Here is a 24,259-nt window from a genome sequence, read left to right on the forward strand (position 1 = left end):
ACAAAGTTCTCATGCCATGGTTTTCAGCTCCATCAGGTCATTTAAGGTCTTCTCTTCACTGTTTATTCTAGTTAGCCATTCATCTACCCTTTTTTCAAGGTTTTCAACTTCTTTGTGATGGGTTTGAACATGCCATTTTAGCTCTGAGAACTTTGTTATTACCGACCTTCTGAAGCCTACTTCTATCAACTCATCAAAGTCGTTCTCCATTCAGTTTTGTTCCATTGCTGGTGAGGAGCTGTGATCCTTTGGAGGAGTAGAGGTGACCTGGTTTTTAGAATTTTCAGCTTTTCTGCTCTGGTTTCTCCCCATCTTTGTGGTTTTATCTACCTTTCATCTTTGATGTTGGTGACCTACAGAAGGGGTTTTGGTGTATGTGTCCTTTTTGCTCATGTTGCTTCTGTTCCTTTCTGTTTGCTACTTTTCTTTCTAACAGTCAGTTCCTTCAGTTGCAGGTCTGTTGGAATTTGCTGGAGATCCACTCCAGGCCCTATTTGCCTGGTTATCACCAGTGGAGGCTGCAGAAAGGCAATTATGGCAGAACAGCAAACATTGCTGCTTGATCCTTCCTCTGGAAGCTTTGTCCCAGAGGGGTATCCACCTATATGATATGGCTGTCAGCTGCTACTGGGAAGAATCTCCCAGATAGGCTTCACGAGTGTCAGGGATCAACTTGAGAAGGCAGTGTGTCCATTCTCAGAGCTCAAATGCCATCCTTGGAGAACCACTGCTCTCTTCAGAGCTGTCAGGCAGGGATGTTTAAGTCTGTAGAAGCTGTCTGCTGCCTTTTGTTTGTCTATGCCCTGCCCACAAATGTGGAATCTATAGAGGCAGTAGGTCTTGCTGAGCTGCAGTGGCTCTGCCCAGTTCGAGCTTCCTGGCCACTTTGTTTAGCTACTCAAGCCTCACAATGGTGGACACACCTCCCCCGCAACCAGGCTGCCAGCTTGCCGTTTGATCTCAGACTCCTGTGCTAGCAGTGGGCAAGGCTCTGTGGGCATGGGACCCACTGAGCCAGGCATGGGAGAGAATCTCCTTGTCTGCTGGTTGCTAAGACCTTGAGAAAAGCACAGTATTTGGGCAGGAGTGTCCTGTTTTTCCAAGTACAGTCTGTCCCGGCTTCCCCTGGCTAGGAAAGGGAAATTCCCCAACCCCTTGTGCTTCCTGGGTGAAGCGACACCCTGCACTGCTTCAGCTTGCCCTCCATGAGATGCTCCCACTGTCCAACAAGTCCCAAGGAGATCAGCCAGGTACCTCAGTTGGAAATGCAGAAATCACCTGTCATCTGCCTCAATCAAGCTGGGAGCTGCAGACCAGAGTTCTTCCTATTTGGCCATCTTGGAATGGATCTCTGATTTTTACAAATCTTTTATAGTCTTCTAGACTTTTTGATATAGAGCAGATTAGCATCTTAAGATAACCTTGTTGTGCTTTCATTTAAACCCTTAAAGAAAAACCACATGATATTCCTTTGAATTTAGCTAATATGTTTACACAGAGTTTTCTTTAACAAAATTAGTTTATATGGTATTTTAAAAATTTGCTTAAAACTTTCACTTTATTTAAATTATCTTTTATTCCTACGAAAAATGTAGATATTTGTACCTTCTTATAAATTTTTATTAAAAAATTTTACTGTTTTTACACACGTTGCTTGCAAATACATTTTTAGTAGTCTCAATTACATGTTATAATGGTAACTTTTCATAATTTTAACTTTAATGTAAAACCTGGTAAGTTGTTTTAATTATGTACTAGGAGTAGATAAAGTCTGACTTCTTCCAGCATAGTTAAAGGCATGGTTAGTTTTATATGTCGCCAGGCCTTACCAATTGTGAAACTGGCAGTAGCCAGGTTTATTGTTCTGGGTTAAACATGTGGAGGCAGGAGCTGGGAAGGGGTATGGGGACAGATGAAGCTGGTGACTGTATCTTCCTGGTCATTGCTGGGTTCTCAGCACCCTTGGCCCCCACTCAAGTTCTAGGTGAAGCCCAGTGCTGGGGGACGGGGTCCTCTTCCTGACAGTGCAGCCTGTGGGATCACTTGTAAGATCCAACACGGAGGTAGGGGGTGGGGTGTTGGCCTGCGCTGGGGCCAGCGTCCTCAGGAAGGTGTCTTGGAGGAGGTGGTGGCAGCCGCCCCATTCTTCTTGGCCGGAGTCTTCAGCAGTGCCAGCTTCTTGGGCAGACTGCTGCCGGCTTTCATCACCACGTCATGTTCGATCTTCTTCCGGATCCCGACTTCTAGGTTCTTCTTGAGCTTTTGCTGCTGCACGATGCGCACCTTCTTGGGAGCGATAACACGACCGCCTTTTCTCAGGCCCCGATTCTTTTCAGAGGCCGCCGCTGTGACAGTTCTTAAAGGCCAAAAAAGCAGTTTACAACATTAAAACATTTAGCAAACCTACTATTTGACCTGCATAATTTAGACCACCTATTTACATTTGTAAGATATTTGTATTCTACAAGAATATTTTTATTTCTTAAAGTTACATGAACCAAAAGGCGCTAGAGCCTTTAATTTTGTCTTAATATTTTATCTAAGTGCTTAGTTGTGGACCAATTAATTAGAGGGTTTTTTCATAGACATCACACAAAACACATATATAGCCATCTAGACAGACAGAAGAAGATCAGTAACTATAAGATTTTTTGTTTGCCAATTTTCTAATTGGATTATTGGTCTCTGGTTGAGGACCTTTATGAACAGGGCTAGGGGCCAGGTACGGTGGCTCATGCTGGTAATCCCAGCAATTTGGGAGTCAGAGGTGGGTGGATCACCTGAGGTCAGGAGCTTGAGACCAGCCTGGCCAACATGGTGAAACCCCATCTCTACTAAAAATACAAAAAAAAAAAAAAAATTACCTGGGCATGGTGGCAGGTGCCTGTAATGCCAGCTATTCGGGAGGCTGAGGCAGGAGAATCGCTTGAACCCAGGAGGCGGAGAATGCAGTGAGCCAAGATTGCACCATTGCACTCCAGCCTAGGTGACAGAGTGAGACTCTGTCCCCAATAAAAAAAAAAAAAAAGAACAGGGCTAGGAACACAATTTCCAGGGCCTAATAAGCAAGCATACCTAGAAGAAAAAGACAGATTTTGAGAGGGACTTATTTACTTTTAATTCTAGGGCTTTCATGAAAAAAAAAAAAAAAAAGCCGAATTTCTTTTAAAATGTCATTTGTGGTGGCTTTTTTGTTTTCTTGAGGAGTCCCAGGCCTCCAGAGGTTATTTTAGGGCCTTCTATGCTTGCATCAACAGTGACAAGTAAGAGTGGAGAAAAGTAATTAAGTGAGAAAAAATTCCTCTTCCAGGAAAACAGGTTTTATAGATAAAAATAGAAAGACTTTTTGAATATACTTACAGGTTGGATATTCACTTTTCATTAAGGTAAGTACACTTTTAAAAATATTTTTTTAAATCAATTAAAACTTTACAGAGTATATAAACCATGATTCTTATTATTTCCTTTACCAGTTTACACCACTACCTGTTTACAATCCTGTTTAGGCTCGTTAGTTTCCTCTGGGAGAAAGTGTCTGGGTTCAGGCAAGGGCAGGTTTTCAACTGGACTGCAGATCACTTTAGCAGCAAAGCTTGATATTTGAAGAGGTGATTATTAGCCAGAGGCTTCCATTAGAGGACAGCAGTCCAATGTGGGAATGCAGACAGGTATTTCCCATTGTTAACCTCATGGCATTTGGTACCAACAAGCCACCACAAAAACTGCTCAGAGGCAGGCTGCCCATCCTCTAGCCATCAAGTCAAGTTTCTTGCTTAGATAACCCATAAAACTCCCATCGTCATTCACTTCATTTTTGATACATAGAGATTAAATGCCTTCATTATGAGAGAACTGAGGGTTGGTGCTTCAAGTAAGACTGGCTTTAGTTGGTTAAAGGCTTTTTAGTATTAGGTTCCCAAGTTAGCGAGTGAGTTTTTAGGTGCTTCAGTTTTTTTTTAATATGATGGTATAAAAGATAAGCTATTTCACCATTCCCAGGTGCCCAGAGTTTGCAAAAACCAGTAATGTCTAAGACCCTTCCAACTGTTTAAGAGTTTTGGGAAAGGAAAAGGAGAAAATGAATTTAATTCTTTCTTTACCTGGTGTTCTGGTACCTTCTGACTAGACCTATCTACTTTACTGCATTTTGACAGAGCTGAGCTTTAAATTTTGAGAGCCTATATTCTCTTTCAGCTAAAAAATTGAGGAAAACCTTAGTGCCTTCCTAAGAGCTCCTCAGTTGGGGCACAGACAACAGTGTTATTTAAATACTGCAAAGTTTCAACTTGAGGATAATAAAACCTAGAAAGGTGTTTGAACAGGGCCTGTTTTAGCAACTTCTTTCTGATATTAGAGTCTGCCTAAGTAATAAACCTTTTTTATTGAATTAGAACACAGGGAGGTGTGTTTTACTAAAGTTTTTCTCAGCCTTTTCAAAAAGTCCATGGGATTTTTATCTGGTTTCTGATTTAACAAGGACAGGTTAGAGTAATTAACATGCTTGATTATGGTTCTTTGCAAGCTTTCTGATATGCACATCAGAAAGTGTTTTCTTTTCCACTTCTCTGTAGATCGCAAGGGCTCCAATTAGGATATTTAAGGGTCATTGTTTCTATTCTTATTGCAAATGGGGATTCTGTCACTTTTTTTCCCTTTCAACTGAGTTTCTTTTCTGACTGACTATAGGAAAACTACTGTTTGCTTTTGAGTTTTTTTGCTGCCCATAAGCCTGCCTGCTTCTTAACAGTTAGGGTTTGGCTTAAAAGCAGCATAACATCTCTCCATATAACATTAAACACTTGGGTTAAATTTTGGAAAGACTCTATATATGTATCAGGGTTATTACAGAACTTGCCTGGGGCTCATTTTCTTTTTTTTAAGGTCCTGCAGTGAGAAGGGAACTTAAATCCTAGTAACACCATGTCTATTGTGCATTTTCTGTAGGGGCAACAGTGATGTTGTGGGTTTCTTCAGTGGCACTATCAGAGGAGCTAATGATATATGCGTATTGAGGGTCCAAAATATGGGAGGCTGGTAGGGCACCCAGAAGTTGCATTTCAGGGTTCCCCAGGGGCTTGTACCTCAACTTTGGGGAATTATATTTTGTAGGCTTGTCTGATATGGCTGCCAAGAGGGCAGATTTAATTTTACAATGCTTACAAAGATCTGGGTTTTGCCACAGAGCAAAGAAAGATCTATTTGTTGGATAGTGTTGAAATTAATGTTTCCCTTAGAAAGCCAGGCCTCCTGTCTCTAACTTGGTCATGGATTTGTGCTAGAGAATATAAGCCATTTTTTCTTTTGAGTTTCAGGGTTAAAGAAGTTCCAGTGTTTCAGAATGCACTAGAGGGGAATGCAGACTGTAGATGGTTTGTTACCTATCTAGAGAAAGAGGGGAGACAAGGCGTTCCTCAGTCCCCTTTCTCTTTTCAGTGTGGCCTATGGTGGAAGGAAATAGAAAAAGGGCATACCACTTCTCGACTTTCCTTTTTTTCCTCTGGGTCCCAGCAACCATCATAGATGTTACCCACATATGCAAGCATGACCTTCACCCATGGGTCCAGAGGAGTTCGTCGGCAGGACACGTTATGCTCACCTTCCCACCTAGCTTTCCATGCTTCTGGTTTTCTAGGCACACTCAGCCCAAAAGGCTCTCAAGGTACTCCAGTGGCTGGGGAGAGATTATGCAGTAGTTGGATCTGGGCAAGACACTTTTATAGAGGGAATGCCCTAATACCATTTTTGACTTCCCTTGCTATGGCACCAGGAAGACACCAGAATCCCAGAGAGTGGGACCAATTTACTTTCAAACATAGAATTCCTTTTCTGTTTAAATTCCAATGTAATTTGATGAGGAACAGGTGCCTTAAAAATGTGTAAAAATTGAAGATTTGTTTTGTTAGCATGGCTTTCTCCCGTCTGTTGAAAGTTGAGTTTTTCTGTTTACAAATAGGGCATGAGGCCTTATTACTGATAAAGGTATGTAAAAGGGAAATATTGGGAAACTGTAAGTTTTGGACAGAGCATTGACAAGGCTTCCCATGGAAAACAATCCCATACCACTCGGAATGCTGTAAAATTAGAAATGCTAGGTAAAAAGTCCAACTTTATATTTTTAGGCAAAAGTTAGAATGAGGATTGGGGTTTGATAGGCTGTTCCTATGGCATTTGCTCCAGAACAAAAAAATTAACTTGTCTCAGAAAGGAACTGTTTAGATTCATTGGGCAGTGCTGAGCTTTCACATGGAGAGAAAAAACAAACCAAATGCAAAGAAGGGTATTTATTCAGGATGAAATATTCTCTCATACAGTGCTGTGAATGTTTATTACTGGGGGACAGGAAAGCCCTTACTAAGTAAAAATTTAAAGGGATTTTGAAATCTCCCTGTTGCTAGGAAATTACAAAAACAACTCTGAGTTACATATCTGATTACCAAGACACTGACTGACTTTACTCAGCATGATTATACCCATAGGCTGTAAAAATGTTCACAACATTGCATTGGGCGATCCAAAGAATGGATAGGAGAAATGATAACCACAAAAAAAAGAATAAAATGAAATAAAAAAGGACTCGAAGTTCTTGTGCCAACGCCCTCATTGGCTGTTGGGGACTGGAGTCAGTCCAAGGGCTTTTAGGTAACACTGAGGTATAGACTCAGCCAGGAACCTTCAGTTGCCCTAAGACCTCCTTTCAATTCCACACAATGGGTAGGCCCTTCATGAAAGGAAACTGGATTAGAACAGCGCCAATGTTTTCAAGGTTGTTTTTGAGAGAAAAAAACTTAGGACAAGAAGCCTCAGAAAGTAATTGAGGACAAGGAGCATGACTCCTAATCACCCTTTTGATGAATTCCTTTTCCCTGGCCAACACACCAAAATATGTTGTAGATTTACCAGTGCACCAAGATGTAACAACCTCTGTTGTTTGAAATAATACCCAGAATGCTTTGTGCTACATTCAAGAAGATTAAGATACAGGTGTGAGTCACTATGCCCAGCTATTTTTTTCTATTTTTAGTTGAGATGAGGTCTCATTATGTTGCCCAGGCTTGTCTTAAACTCCTGAACTCAAACAATCTTTTCCCCTTGGCCTCCCAAAATGTTGCTATTACAGGCATGAGTCAGCACACTTGACCCAATAAGTACTTATAAAAATATGACAGCACTTTGGGAGTCTGAAGCTGGAGGATTGCTTGAGCCAAAGAGACTGAGATCAGCCTAGAAAATATAGCAAGACCTTATTTCTGCAAAAACAATCAAAACAGAGAAGGCTTCTTCTTCTATATGACCTTCTAGACCTTCAACCAGTGCCTTTTCTGCAGGTAAACACTGTATAAGTTCATTTTATCTTTACACAAATTTGCATGTGTATATGTGATTCTATGGACCTGTAGAAATAGTATTGCATGTGTGCTTCCTGGATGACACCATATGTTCAATGGTTAGAAGAACAGGCTCAGAGTACCTGTGTAACCTTGGGCAAGTTTCTCAACTTCTCTGATTCATTTGTTACTCAGGGATAATAACATGTGAGTAAAATTAGTGCTGTTCTTTGAATGTAATAATGAAGTAGGTAAACTATTTCAAGGGGAATGAAAATTTTACAAAAGACAAAAGAGGATAGTTAGAGATACATTCAAGATTCAAACATAATATATTTTTTAAATGTCCTGACATTACATTTGAAAAGTTAGATGAAATTATCTTTTTTCCAGTAAAGTATGTGACAAAGATTGATTGTGGAAGAAATATATGAGATACACAGAAAAATCAAAAATTATGTTTTTAATTTTACACACATAAAAAGCACACATATTATAAAATAACACCTTTATAAATGTTTACAAAATGCATATACCATGAACCCAGCACCCAGTGATGGACGAGTCTGAACAACACAATTTCAACTGGGGACTGCATCCATGTGCCATATGCAGGACCTCACCAGTGGTCTCTGTTCATGTGTGAGAGGGACAATCCTTACTGTTGGCTGGGTATGCCTATAGGAATCACAATTTTAACTTTGTGCTGGGGTCTGTTATGACACTCTGTGTACCACCCAAGGAGTCGTACAATATGCATGAGTTTTGTAATCTTCTGTGAGCTTTATACAAGTAGAAAGCCCAGAACCTTACCCATTGCTTTAAGGCTACCTACAAGAGTCAACAGATCTCCTATGGCTAGATCCGGGTATGCAAGTCATCACCATGCCTCTGAGGTGAGTCTGGAAATTAGTCACTGTTCAACTTGTTCTCAGATCTACATGGGACAATCAGAATTTTAACTGTGGACTGCACCTGCATGTGAGATTCAGGACCTCACTAGTGTGTTGCTTTCTTGTTTGGAAGTGATAACCCTAATTGTTGGCTTAGTATGCCTGTAAGAGTCACAGTCTCACTCTGTGCTGGGCCTTTATTATACTGTCTGTATTACTCAAAGTATTTATAGAATATGCTTACATTTTTTCAGCTTCTATTATCCTTCTAAATGTAGGAGACTGAAGACTTTACCCACTACTCAAAGTCTAGCTAACAGAGTCAAAGTCACTCCTAGTGGCTGGTTTTCTATATGAGCATGGTCATAATGCCCGTGAGCTGGGAAAAAAACATAGGTTGAAATTTAACCTGTGAGAGGGGGACAGGCAAGATAATCAGATCACCTGAATGCTGGACCAAAAAGATGTCAATATCCACTCTCTGGGCAGGGCCATGGCAGTAAAGTCACATAACCTGGGAACTGGGCCTATCAGTATGTCACAATGCCTTCTGTGGGCAGGGTTCAGGCAGAAAAATTACCTGTGTGCAGGGCAGAGTATTGTGACAGTAATATGGCACAATCCACCTTGTGTACAGGGCCCAAGCAGAAAAGGAGAGTCATAATACCTAGTTGATGGGCCCACTGATATGTCACAATGCCTCATATTGGAAGGGCCAAGGCAGGAGCATCATATCATTTGAGTGCACGGCTCAGTGATATGTCACAACCCACACTGAGGCAGGGCCCAGGTAGAAAAGTAGAGTCACATTACTTAAGTGATGGGTCCACTTATATGCCATAACTTTCTGCGTTGGCAGGCCCAGGCAAAAGAAGATGATCATTTAACCTAGGTGATGGGCCCAGTGATATATCACAATCTCCCCTGAGGACCTATGCAAGGGAGTAAAATAACTTACATGGTGGGCTCAGGTATATGTCAAAATTCCATTTGTGGGCTTTTCCCTGGCAGGAGGGTCAAATAATTCAAGCGCTGGACAAAGGTATATGTCACAATCACACCAGCAAAAAGGTCCAGAAATAAAATTTAAACTTTCACACATTTTCTGGCTCCAGGTATGAAAGTCAAGACCTCCTGTGAGTTGGATCTAAGTACATGAGTCACAGTCTTAATAGTGGACTGTATCCCTGCATGAGAGCCACAATTCTAAACACAAGTTTCTCAGTGTATGAGTCACAGCCTCCCAGGCATGCTGAATCCTGGTCTTTGAGTCACTACCTTACCTGTGGACCAGATGTATTCATGAGAGTCACAATTCCAACTTTCGACTACCTGCACATGTGAGGTTCACAGCCTCAACAGTGGACGGTTTCCATGTGAGAGGGTGACAATGTTTACTGTTGGCTGAGTGTGCATAGGAAAGTCACAATTTCACCTGTGTCCTGGGTCCTGTTATGACACTCTCTGTACCAACCAAGGGCTTTATATGGTATGAGTAATAGTCACAATCAGCTTTGAGACCTTCATGCTGGTATGAACCAATGATCGTACCCATTGTTCTATTACCAGGTATGTGTCAATATCTCTCTTATTGGTCAGATATATTTATGACAGTTATCACAGTGCTTGTAAGCTGCCTCCATATCAAAAATAAGTCACCATATCAACTGTCCCAGGACAGAAATGAAAGTCACAAATTCAATTGTGAACTATGCCTGTGAGATTTAGGACCTCACCAGTGGGCTCTGTCCATGTGTGAGGGTGACAACCCTATTGTCAGCTGCGTTTGCCTACGAGAGTAATAATTTCACGTGGGTACTGGATCCTGTAACTAAACTCTAAATGCCACACAAGGGCTTTAGAGAATATGGTTGAGTGTCATAATCTTATGTGACCTTTCTTCACTCTGAACCTCATGCTTCTTCACCCAGAACTTATCCATTGCCCTAAGCCTAGAAAACAGAAGCCAAATCTCCCCTATTGACTGGGTCCATATATGAGGGCTATCATTACACACACCTCTAAACTCGGCCTAGATATATGCTACAATGCCTCCTGTGAGCAGAAATCAGAGAGTCACATCACTTTGGGACTTGGCCAAAGATATGTCACAATTCCACTCATAAACAGGACCCAGGAAGATGTGTCACAAATGGCCACTGTAGGCAGGAGTCACATCACCCGGGTTGTTGACCCAGCTATATGTCACAATCTCTTCTGTTGGCAGAACACAGGCAGGAAATGAGAGTCACATCACCCACATGCTGGGCCTAATTTATATGTCACAATCCTCCTGGAAGCAGGGTCAAAGCAGAGCACAAAAATCATATCACTGAAATGATGGGCCCAGTGATATGTCGCAATTCCCACTAAGGGGAAGGCCCAGGGGAAAAAAAGAGTCAAATCACATAGGTGATGGGTTCAGGTATGTCACAATGCCTTTTGTGGGAACAGCCTAGGCAGGATTGGAGAGGCATATAACCTACATATATGGCCCAAGATACGTCACAATCCCCCCTGAGGAAAGAGCCCAGGCAGGAGCATCACATACTCTAGGTACTTGGGCAAGACAGATGTCAAAATCTCAACTATAGAATGGGCTTCTGCAGGAGAGTGAAATTCATCAGTTCTCTGGCAAAGATTTATGTAACAATCACCCCACAGAAAGGTCCAGACATAAGATTGACAATCTCGCACTTGTCCCAGCTTCAGGTATGAGAGTCAAGTACTCCTGTGAGTTGTGTTCAAGAATGTGAATCGCATTTTTAACCATGGACTGGATCAGTGCCTAAGAAAGCCAACCCCAACTCTGGACAGTGTTTCAGTGGGGCAGTTACTGCCTCATAGGTGTGATACATTTTGTTCTGAGGATACAATCCCAACTGTATCCTACCTGTCACCATCCTTCCTGTGAATCCGATCCACCTATGAGAATCACAATTCCAACTTCCGAATACCCCTGAATGTGAGATTCAGAGCCTCAACAGTGGGCTGTGTCCATGTGAGAGGGTGACAATTCTTACTCTTGGCTGCCTGTGCGTACAAGGGTCTCAATCCCACTTGTGCTGAGCCCTGTTATGACACAATTCCATAGCACCCCAGGGCTTTATGCAGTATGCGTAAGAATTGAGATTTCCTGTAAGACCTTAGTGCTGATAGAAGCCTACGATCTTACCCATTGCCCTAAGCCTGAGAGTCAACATTTCTCCTGTTGACTGGGTCCAGGTATGAGAGTCATCCCTGTGACTGCACAAATTACCTTTGTGCTGGTCCAAAAATATGTCACAATCCCCCTCAATTGGTGTGGCCCAGAGAGAATAGAAGAGTCAGAGCATCTAAATTATGGCCACAGACATATATCACAATACGTCCTGTGGGCAGGGCCTAGGATAGAGGGTCACATCACCTGCAATCTGGGCTCAGTAAAATGATTCAATCTCCCCTGTGGCCAGGGTCCAGGCAGAAGAGGAGAATCATATCACCTAAGTGCTAAGACCTGTGGTATGTCACAGTCCATTTTGGGGAGACAGAATGCAGGCAAAAGAGGACAGTTACATCACCTAGGTAATGAGTTCAGAGGAATGTCACAATACCTACTGTAGGCAGGGCCCAGGTAGGTGCTGGACTCAGTGGTATCTCACAATGACTCTGTGGCCAGCGTCCTGGCAGAAAATAAGAGTCACATGATCTAAGTGCTGGGCCCAGTAACATTTTACAACACCCTCTGTGGGTAGGGCTCAAGCATGAGAGCCATATCACTTAGGTGTTTGACCCAGGTATCTGTCACAGTCCCCTCTGAGGGCTGGGCCCAGACAGGGAAGTAAAATTACTCAGGTGCTAGACTAAAGTATATGTCACAACAACACTTGTGGGAAGGTCCAGGGCTAAGATGCACAATTCCACACATGTCCCAGGTTCAGGGAGGAGAGTCAACACCTCCTGTGAGTTGCATGCAAGTACATGAGTCACAATCTCAATGATGGACTGAATCCATGCATGAGAGTCCCAATCCCACCTGCAGGCTGTGTCCTGGTGTCAGAGTCAAAGTCTCACCAGTGTGATGAACCCTGATCCTAGAGTCATCATCTACCTGTGGACAAAATCCACAAGTAAGAATCACAATTTCCCTGTTCAACTGCCTCCAGATGTAAAATTCAGAAGCTCATCAGTGGTCTGTATTCATGTGGGAGGGTGACACTTTTTACTGTGGGCTGAAAGTGCACATAAGAATCACAATTTCAGTTGTGTTCTGGGTCCTCTTATGACACTCTCTTTACCTCCATAGGGCTTTACATTGTTTGGGTGAGAGTCACAATCCCCTCTGAGACACTAGTGCTGTATAAACTCACAATCTTACCTCTTTTCCTAAGTCCAGGTATGAGAGTCAACACCTCTCATATTGCTGGGTCCAAGTATGAAAATCATGACTGTGCCTCTTAGTTGGGTTCAGAAATGAGTCACCCTCTTACCTGTGGCTGAATCCACATATGACTAAAAATTTCGATGATGAAATAGGTTCATGTATGGATTCAGGACCTCAGCAATGGGCTCAGTCTATATGTGAGGGTGGCAATTCAAACTGTTGGCTAGGTGTGTATAGGGGAGTTATAATCTCACCTGTGGACTAGGCCGTGTAATGACCCTCTGTATTCCCCAAGAGCTTTATACCACATGTGTGTCATAATCTTCTGTTACCTTCTTACAAGTAAAAGACCCAGACCCCTAAGCCTAGCTACCAGAGCCAACATCTCTCTTATTGGCTTGGTCCAGGTTTGAGAGTCATCACCATTCCTGTGAGCTGAGTCCAGAAATGAGTCAGCATCCCGCTTCTGGCAAGAAATACGTATGACGGTCACAATTCCAGCTGTTGATGTGTTCACATATAAGATTCAGGACCTCGGCAGTGGTCTTCATTCATGTGTTATGGTGACAATAGCAACTGTTGGTTGGGTTTGCACACAGAAAGAAAAATTTCATGTGTGTGCTGGGGAGCAGGGACCAGGCAGAAGGGTCAAATCATCTTGGTTCTTGGCCAGGGGCATGTTATAATTCTATCTTGAAAGCAAGTCACAGGCAGCAGAGTCATGTCACCTGAATGCTGGTCCAAACAATATGTCACAATGCTCTCTATGGGCAAGGCCCAGGCAGTAAGAACACATCTTCTGGTTGCTGGGCCAGGCAATATGTCACAGTCTATTTTGTGTCAACGTTTTAGGTGATGAGTCAAATGTTTTAGGTAATGAATGCAAAGATATGACACAAGGTGCACTGTAGGCAAGGCCTATGCAGCAGCCTCTCACCCCCGCAGGTGTTGAGCCCGGTGCTAAGTCACAATGCCCAAAATATGGCAGGCCCAGGCAAAAAAGGAAAGTGACATTATCGAGATGCTGGGTCCATGACACATCACAATCCTCTCTACTGACAGGGCTGAAACAGAAGAGGAGAGTCACATTACTTGGATAATCCATGAAAATATATGTCATAATACCTTTGCGGGCAGGACCTATGCAGGAGAGTCGCACCAAGTAGATCTTAGACTCAGTCATAAGCTACACTACACTAAGTATGCAGGGCCCAGGCAGAAAAGGAGAGACATCACCTCCATGCTGTGCCCAGCGATACATCACATTCCCTTTTTAAGCAGAGCCCAAGCAGTGGAGGAGAGCACATCACATAGGAGCTGGGATCAGCAGTCTGCCACAATCACCCCTGCAGACAGGGCCTATGCAGGAGAGTTGCATTACCTGCATGCTGGGCCCGGTGACACATCACAAATCCTCCTGTGGGAAGAGGCCAAGCAATAGGGAAGAGTCACATCACCTAGGTACTGGGTCAAGCAAATTGTCACATTACCCCTGGGTGGTGGGGGGGGGTGGTTCAGGTAGAAGGCTCATATCACCTAGGTAGAAAAACTTAACACAATGCCCCCTGTGCACAGGGCTTAAATAGAAGTGGAAAGTTGCATAACTTTGACAGTGGTTTCAGCTACATGTCACCATCACTTTAGTGAGCAGGGCCCAGGGATGTGAAAAGAGTCACACATTTAGGTGCTCAGTCAAGTGAGATGTCACAATATTCACTGTGCACAGGGCCCGGGCAGAAAAGGAGAGTAACATCAAATAGGAGATGGGTCCAGGAGTATGTCTCCTGTAGGGAGACCAGGCAGAAGGATCACATTACCTGTGTGCTGGGCCCAGTGATAAGTTACTCTCTTTCTTGTGAGCATGGCTGGGGCGAGAGAGAAGAGTCACATCACCTAGGGTCTGGGCTCAGAGGTTTATCACAATCTGCCCTATGGGCAAAGCCAAAGCCAGAGAAGAGAGTCACATAAAATAGTTAATTAGCCCAGAGATATGTCACAAAGCCCTCTGTGAGAAGGCCCCAGGCAGGATACTCACATCACCTTCGAGCTGGGCCCACCAGTATATCACAGTGCCTTTTGAGGGCAGGGCCCAGGCAAAAGAGCAACATCACGTTGGTGTTGGGACCTGCAATATGTCACAATCTTCCCTGCAGACAGAACCTAGGAAAAAAAGAGTCGTATCAGCTAGGTGCTGGGATCAGTGATATGTCACAATCTCATTTTGTTTTTTGGGGGTTTTTTTGTTTGTTTTTTGAGACAGAGTTTCACTCTTGTTGCCCAGGCTGGAGTGCAATGGCATGATCTCAGCTCACTGCAACCTCTGCCTCAAGGGTTCAAGTGACTCTCGTGCCTCAGCCTCCCAAGTAGCTGGGATTAGAAGCTTGCACCAACACACCTGGCTAATTTTTGTATTTTTAGTAGAGACAGCATTTCACCATGTTGGCCACGCTGGCCTCAAACTCCTGACCTCAGATGATCCCCTTGACTCAGCCTCCCAAAGTGTTTGGATTACAGGCATGAGCCACTGCATCTGGTCACGGTCCCATTTTGGAAGAGTCACATCACCTTTGTGATGTTCACAGAGTTGTGTCACAATGCCCTCTGCAGGCAGGAGCAAGGCAGAAGAGTAACCACCTGGGTTGTAGAGCAAGAAATATGTCACAATGGCCACAATGCGCAGATCCCAGGTGTGGAAGTTACATAACCTGTGTGTAGAGCCCAGGGATATGTCACAATGCCCCCTGTAAGCAGTGCCAAGGCAAGAGAGGAGAGCAGAGGAGAGTCATCACCTGAGTGTGAAGACCTGAGTGTGATGTGTTATATGCCTTCTTTGGACAATGCCAAGGCAGGAGAATAGAATCACATTACCTAGTTGTTGGGTCTAGCAATGTCACAATCCCATCTGTGGGCTGGGCTCTCACAGAAAAGTAAAATAACTCAAATATTGGGCAGAGGCATATTTCACAATCACACCCGCATGAAAGGCCACGGATGAGATTAACAATCCTGCACATTTCTCAGTTCCAGGTATGAGAGGAAACATTTCCTATATGTTGGGTCTGTGTACACGATTCACAGTCTCAACAGTGGACTGGAGCCGCACATGAAAGCCTCAATTCGTCCTGCAGACTGTCTCCTCAGTGGAGTCACAGCCTCACGAGCGTGCTGAGTTTTGGTCTGAGAGTCACCAACCCCTCTGTGGACTGGATTTATATATGAGATTCAATTTTCCAACTTTCAACTGCTTCTGGGTGTGAGATTCAGGACCTCAGCAATGGGCTGTGTTAGTGTTAATAGGTGACAATCTTTACTGTCATCTGGGCATGCGTACAGCAGTCACAATCTCACCTGTGTGCCGGGTCCTGTTAGGATACTCTCTGTGCCAGCTGAGGGCTTTTTATGGTATGCGTGAGAGTCACAATCTACTCTAATACCTTCAGGCTGGTACGGGCCCATGATCTTACCTGTGGCCATAAGCCCACGTCAACATCTCTCCAATTGGCTGGGTCCAGATGTGGGAGTGCTCAATGAACCTATAAGCTTAGTTTAGAAATGAGTCACCATCCCAATTCCATCTGGATATTCGCATGTGACTGTCACAGTTCTAACTGTGGACTGCATCTTTTCGTGAGATTTAGGAACTCACGAGTGGCATCTGTCCATGTGCAAGGGTGACAATCCTAACTGTTGTCAAAATTTGCGTATGAGAGACACAATCTCACCTCTGTGCTGGTCCCCTTGATGACACTGTGCCACCCAAGGGCTTTATGTGATAGGCAAGAGCATGACAATCCCCTGTGATTTTTGTAAAAGGATATAACCCAGACTCTTGTTTTGCTAAACCAAGCTACAAAAGACAGTATCTCTCCTACTAGTTGGTTCAGAGTATGAGAGTAATCATCACACCTGTGATGTACAATGACTTCTGCGGGCAGGGCCCAGGCAAAAGAATCAGACAATTAGTTCAGCAAACTTGGATTCAATCAAACAATTATCTAAACAGTGACGGCAGGTTCATCAAGTCAGGTACAAAATGGTGGACGTCACAGCACATTCCTCCACTGAGAAGGTAGGCAGCTTCCTGAAATGCTAATCTGGTCATAAAGCATTAAATTGCTATACCATCAGCTTATTTCAAAGACCTCACCTTTGAAAGTGAAACTTTGTTTATGTTTATGTAAACAACATTGTACAGCAATGTACAATTCTGGGTTTGTATTGTGGCATAGAGTAGGGTACTAAGTCTGTATCTGCATCCTGATTATATACTAAGGTATTGAAAATGTCTTTTTGTGAATGTCCTGTGTACACCTAAATATTTACATAGATGCACTTATATAATTCAGTATGTGTGTTTATCTACCTATGAATATCTATATCCAGATATATTTATTTTTGTATTTTTATTCATAAAAAGTAAAGATGTAGAAGGTGGAAATGTTGATAGGTATTGATACTGATAGTGATAACAATGATAATTCCATAGATGTATACAATGTTCTGGCGTACAAACTCTGTCTAGGGAGTAGTACACACATGGAGGTATGCTATAACGTCCATCCATCTGCATTTAACTTATACAAAGTAAGCATTGGTCCCTGTTGCTGACTTCTGGGAGATGAAAATTCACTAAGGCCATGAGAGTGATTCATGCCAAATCAAGGATAACCCATTGTATTCCAGTGAACACAGAACCAAAAATAAACTAACATCTGCTGAAAAGCCCTAACCCAAATGTGCAAATGCTGAAAATTTTTCTTTAAAGCTTCCACCAATTCTGGCGATTATTATTTTTTTTGAATATATGACCAAAAAAATAAATTCTTGTCTTTTGGTTTGTTGGCTGGAGAAGCAACTTTATTTGGTAGGGAATGAATAGTAGAGGTCTGTGACTTGAAGATACACTGCTGTACTGACAGTGAATTTTTGTTTCCTTGGACGCTTTCTTCTGTAGGTTATATAACATGCAGGGTTATATAAATATGTGTATGTAATGACCATTTATGAGTATGTCTTGGAAAAACTAAAAGTATGTCAGAGGTCATTACCCTATGCCTGCTTCTCAACACACGTGAATACAATCAGCCAATTAGCTCAGCCCAGGTGATTCATATTAGCCGATTAGATCAGCCAAAATGATTCTAATCAGTCAAGTCATTAGCTCAGCAAAGGTGATTTCAGTCTATTAATTAGCTAACCCTAGGTGAGTTTAATCGGTCAATTTTGACACACCAGGTGATTCTAATTAGTCAATTAGCTAAGCCCAGGTCATTTCAGCCAGCCAGTTAACTCAGCCTAGGTGAACTTTTTCTGAGACAGGGTCTCACTCTGTCACCCAGGCTGGAGTGTTGTTGCGCGATCTTGGCTCACTGCAATGTCTGCTGCCCAGGTTCAAGCGATCTCCAGCTTCAGCCTCCTGAGTAGCTGAGACCACAGACATGTGCCACCATGTGTGACTAATTTTTTTATTTCTTGTCGAGATGGAGTTACCCCATGTTACCTAGGCTGGTCTTGAACTTCTTTTTTTCTTTTTTTTTAGTCTTGAGCTTCTGTGTTCAAAAAGATCCGCCTGCCTCGGCCTCCTAAAGTGGTGGGATTACAGGCATCAGTCACTGTGCCAACCTTAAGTCCAGGTGATTTTAATCAGTTTAGCTCAGGTGAATTCAGTTGTCCAATTAGCTGAGTTCAGGTAATTCCAATCAGCCAATTAGCATAGGTCAGTTCGACCCAATCGGTAAATTATCAAAATGGTGATGATGGATACTTCAAGGCAGGCCCAAAATGGTGAACGAGATTAGCATGTTCATACACTCAGAAGTAAAGCAGGACTCGGAAATGCTAACCTGGACATAAAGATTTACATAGCTTTGTGGTTAGTTAACCTTCCAGACCTTGCCTTTAGAGACGAAGCTTTGAAAATATTTACACAAACAATATTGTATGGCTGTGTTCCATTCTAAATTTCTATTGTGCCAGAGATTAGGGAGTAAGTCCACATCTGCATTTTTAGTATGTAGTGGGGTATTAAAATGTCTCTTGGTGAACATTCTGTATATACATAAATATTTACATAGATGTACTCATATAATCTAGTATGTGTGTATTCATTTATCTAACTTCCTATGCAAACTTATGTCCAAATGTATTTATCTTTGTCTCAATATTGGTAAAGTACTGATATGTTGCCGGGCACGGTGGCTCACACCTGTAATCCCAGCACTTTGGGAGGCTGGGGCGGGCAGATCACGAGGTCAGGAGTTTGAGACCAGCCTGGCCAATATGGTAAAACTCCATCTCTACTGAAAATACAAAAATTAGCTAGGTGTGGTGGTGCGCACCTGTAGTCCCAGCTACTTGGGAGACTGAGGCAGAAAAATTACTCGAACTTAGGAGGCAGAGGTTGCAGTGAGCCAAGATCGCACCACTGCACTCCAGCCTGGGCAACAAAGCGAGACTCCACCTCAAAAAAAAAAAAAAAAAAAAAAAAAAAAAAGAACAGATATGTAGAGAGTAGAAGTGTATACTATATACTGATAGTAATATACAAAGGTAATAGTAATATACAATATTAGTATACTAATATTGTATACTATTATACAATAGTATAATGTTAATAATACTATTCATAATATAATAGTAATGTACAGAGATACTTTCATAAATGTATAAACTTATCTGCCGTATGTCTAAATTAGTACACAAATGGAGGTATGCTCTTTGCGCATCTGAATTTAACATATAAGAAGGAAGCCTTGGTCTTTGTTTCTAACTTCTAGGCGATAAAAATACAATAAGGCCATGTAAAACATTAATTGCTAGGTCAAGGTGACCCTTTTTCTCTGATGAACGCAGGACTAGAGATAAAGTAGCCTCAGCTTAAAAGCCTCCTTCAAATTTGAAAGTGCTAAAAAATTATCTTTACAGTTTCCATCAATTTAGAGGATTTTCCCCCCAATGGGAAATGAAAATATAATTATCTGTATCGTATTTCTTTTACTGGCTGAAGAAGTGAGTTTTTGAGTAAGGCAAGAAAATTTAGGAGTTCCTACTTGAAGATAGACTACAATACTTACAGCAAATTTCAGAGTTTCTTGGATGTTTTTCTCTGTAGACTTAGATACAGATATAAGATATGTAGATAAATACACACAGGGTTGTATAAATATGTCTATGTAATGTTCATCTGTGAGTATGTCTTGTAAAAAAGCCCCAAAATAAATGGGAGTCAGCGATTAATTTCCTACGATGCTCTCTCATGACAGGTGAATCCAATCAGACAATTAGCTCAAGGCAGGTGATTCAAATCAGTAAACTACTTCAACTCAGGTGAATACAATCAGCCAATTAGCCCAGCCTATGTCATTCTAATGAACCAAACAGCTCAGTCCAGGTGAATCTAATCAGCCAATTAGCTCAGGCTGGGTGATTCTAAAAAGTCAACTAGCTAAGACAGGGTGATTTCAGTAAGTCAATTAGCCTAGCCCATGTAAATTCATTTGGCCAATTAGCTCAACACATGTGCTTCCAATAAGCCAGTTAGCTCAGCCCAGGTGAATACAATCAGCCAGTTATCTAAACCAATGTGGTTCCAAATAGCCATTTAGCTAAGCCCAAGTGGTTCCAGTCAGCCAGTTACCTCATTGACATACTCATATAATTCTGTTTCTGTGTCTTTTAAAATCTACCCATGTATGTCTGTATTCAGATGTATTCATCTTGGTACCTATATTCACATAGAATAAAGACATAGAAGATAGATGTATTGGGAGGTATTGATAAAGTAAAAAAAAAAACTTCAATACATATATAGACTTATCTGTCCTGTAAATTATGTCTAGAATAGTACACAAATATAGATTGTGAAATGCCTCCTGTTAGATTTAATGTGCATATATGTGTGTATATATATACACACACACACACACATAGAGAGAGCAGTGATCCTTATTGCTCAATTCTGGGAGTTAGAAAAGCCCTAAGGTCATGCAAGTCATTCACTGCTAGGCCAAGAATGATCTTTCATATATTTGTATATACTAATGTATTCCAGTGGTACGTTAGCCCCATTTCACAGGCTATAACTCAAGTGTGAGAATGCCCATTTCTTCCTATTAAGGTTTCATCAAGAAAAGGGCTCTTGTTCTTAACTCTGAGCGTTTGATGTAAAAATACACTTTCGTATTTTTTTCTTTGTGGCTGCAATATGGTTTTTATGGTAATAAAAAAATTAGGTCTGTTTTCAGAAGATAGACTGTGATGTTGAACACAAATATATTGGTATATGGTACTTGGCCAAATTTCAACCAGACAATAGTGAACATGCACAGAAGTGCCAAAGGTAAATTTTTTGGAGATGTCAAAGCTTTCTTGTGAGAAAGGTCAGGCTCAATGTTTTCAGGCATCTCTTGTTCCTCATAAATGCATGACGACAACCACACTACGCTGGTTTAATGAGATACTACATTACAAACAACTGAGTGCCAGGTGACAAGGACATTTTTACATTTATAAGAATAATGTGATGTGTGTGGCTTGGATTGGATCAATCGTCACTGAGTTAATTAATTGGATTCATCTGGCCTGGAGGGACAGAAATTCAAAGTATTTCTAACCTGTTTTTTTCTTGGGGGCTTCTTTTGTACATATAGATAAAAATATAAGATTAGTGAATAGACAAATACACACACACAGAATGGGTCCCCTGTGTATGTTCATGCAAAGTCCGTGTATGCATATGTCTGGTGAAAAAGTCTCAGGAAAAAAGTATGTCAGAAGTCATTTTCCTTCACAACTCCTGCAAATCAGGTGAATTCAAGAAGCCAATTAGCTCAGCCAGGAAAATTCAGTGGGCCAATCCACTCAGCGGAGATAGTGTGAATAGCCCATTAGCTAAATGTGAAAAATGATAGCATCAAGGCAGGCACAAAATGGCTGACATGAACAACACAGTCATAGAGTGAGTAGAAAAACAGGGCCCTAAACTGTTAAGGTCAACATAAAGTCTTATTCGGCAGGAATGGAAGCTTCCTGCTCAGGCTTTGCCCCCTAACATAAAGTTTTGTTGATATTTATACATAACATTATATGTCTGCATTTCAGTCTGTGATGGTATGGAGTCATATAGGTGAGAGTAAGTCTGGGTCTTCATCTTCCAGACAGAATGGGACATTAAAATTGCCTCTCAAAAAATGTCTTCTGTATACATGAACATTTATGTAGACAAACATATAATTCTGTATGTGTGTTTATTGCCTTTTGTATAACTATATCCAGATTTATCATTCTATACATATTCATACAGAATAAAGATAGAGAAGGTGAAAGTATTGATAGGTATTTCTACTGGTAGCAATTAAAATAAACTTCCATACACGTAAAGTCCTATTTGCCTTTTAAACTACATCCACAAGAGTACACAAATGGAGGTATTCTCTGACATACATTCTGCTGCATTTAATGTATATGAAGAAAGAATTGGCCCTTGTTGCTCACATCTGTAAACAGAAAATGTACTAAGGCCATGAGAGTCATTTACTGCCAAGAATGACCTTTTTTATTCTAGTGAACTGAGACAAGAGGTACATTAGCCCCAGCTTAAAGACCTTACCCAAACTTGCAAATGCTGAATAATTTTCTTTAAACTTCCAGAAATTCAGGGGCTCTTTTGTATGAACATATGACATAGCATGATGATTTGGGGATTGTTTTGTTTTGTTTTGTTGGCTAGAGAAGTAACTTTTTAGGTAGAGAAAAAAAATTAAAGTCTGTGACTCAAAGTTAGTCCACTATGTTGAAAGGAAATTTAAGTTTTCTTTGGATAGTTTTTTCTGTAGATTTAAGTACAGATATAAAATATGTAGATGAATGAACACATACAAATCACAGGGTTATGCAGATATGTCTATGTCACTTCCATTTGTGAGTGTATCTCGTAAAGAAGCCTCAAAGTAAAAGTAAGACATTATTTTACTACGCATTTCCCTCAAGACAGGTTAATTCATTCAGCTGATTAGGTCACCCCAGGTGATTTCAATCATTCATTAGCGCAACCCAGGTAATCCAATTAGTCCATTAGCTCAGCTCAGGTGAGTAAAATCAGACCATTAGCTTAGGCCAGGTGATTCCAATCAGCCAGTTAGAGATGGTAGACCCAATCAGTCAATTATCAAAACGGCAACAGTGAATTCCTCAGGGCAAAATTACAATGCTTGACAGCAGTACCGCATTCATACATTGAAAATAAAAGCAGGGCCATAAAATGCTAATATGATCATAAACTATTACATTAGTTTACTGTCATCTTCCAAAATCTTTTCTCATGGAGGGAGAACAAACTTGTTTACATTTAAAACACAACATGATAAGTCATGTTTAATTCTGGAATACTATTGTGTCCCAGAGTGAGAAGCAATCTACATCTTTATCTATAATATATACTAAGGTATTGAAAAGTATTTTGGCCACATAATGGTGTGTAGACGTTAATATTTATACAGATGTAGTCATTAATCCTGAATCTGTGTGTATGTTTTTCTTACTTATGTCTATATTCAGATGCATCCATCTTCGTTATCTCTATTTATATAAAAATAATGAGGTATGACCAGGTGCGTGGTTCATCACCTGTAATTTTAGTACTTCAAGGAGGTTGAGGGGGTGTTGGGATTGCTGTGCGCTCAAGGGTCCCTTTTAAGAGCCAGGTTTAGCGTGGGTATGTGCCCACTGTTGGTTCCCCGCTACTTGGGAGCCTTAGGTGGAGGGGGAATCACTTGAGCCCGGGGGGAACAAGAGCGTGTAGCTGAACCGACATGGTGCACCACGGCTCTCCAGCTTGGCCTTGGCGAATGAGACCTGTCTCAATAAACATACAATAGACTAGATGTAATTAAAGTGGAAAAATTGAATAGATATGAATAAGTGATAAGTGACATAAAAAAGGCAATGATTATTTATCGGAATGTAGTACAACTTACCTTTCCCATAAAACTACACAACAAATAAATGTGCAACAAACGGCAGCTTGTTCTTACATATATACTTTCTGCCTTTTTTTACACTATTGGAGGCCTGAGATTGATGGATCACGAGGTCAGGGGTTCAGATGCACCGGCCAATGCGGTGATACACCCAGTTACTTAAAACATACAAAGGAAAAAAAGCATCATTTCCTTGTGTTCGCACTTCTGAAAGACCAAATGCCACTAAGTTTATGAAAAGACATTCATTGCCCGGTCAAGGGGTGACCCTTCTCTTTCTGGTAAAACATAGGACAGAAATAAAATAGCCTCAGCTTAAAGGCCCTCACTTCAAATGTGTGAAAATTTGCTGAATAATTGTCTTTTTAAAATGCTTTCATAAATTCAAATAATCATTTTAAAATGTGTGTCATAGGAATCAATCCTTGTTTTTTTTGTTTTTCTTTGCTCTAGTCAGTGAACGTTTTTAGGTAAGAGAATAAAAAGCCAAGGGCTGTAACTTGAGCATTTACTCACTACTGAAAAAAAAAGTTAGTTTTTAATTGGGACACATTTCTCTGTAGATTTTGATATATAACATATGAGATAATCATGAGAATCAAGATATACAAACAAAACACAGAGGGTTGCTTATTGTTAAAATGTCTAAGGAATGTCCAAATCTGGTAATCGTATTTTTCTAAAAAACAGCGACAGCCCCAA

General features: G+C 41.4%; 1 pseudogene; it reads right to left on the reverse strand.

The window, feature by feature from the left end:
- Positions 1-1,888: 1,888 nt before the first annotated feature.
- LOC115900738 lies at positions 1,889-23,145 on the reverse strand (annotated as a pseudogene).
- Between the last annotated feature and the right edge of the window lie 1,114 nt (positions 23,146-24,259).

The sequence above is a fragment of the Rhinopithecus roxellana genome, chromosome 12 (genome assembly GCF_007565055.1).
Source record: "Rhinopithecus roxellana isolate Shanxi Qingling chromosome 12, ASM756505v1, whole genome shotgun sequence".
NCBI classification, from domain to species: Eukaryota; Metazoa; Chordata; class Mammalia; order Primates; family Cercopithecidae; genus Rhinopithecus; species Rhinopithecus roxellana.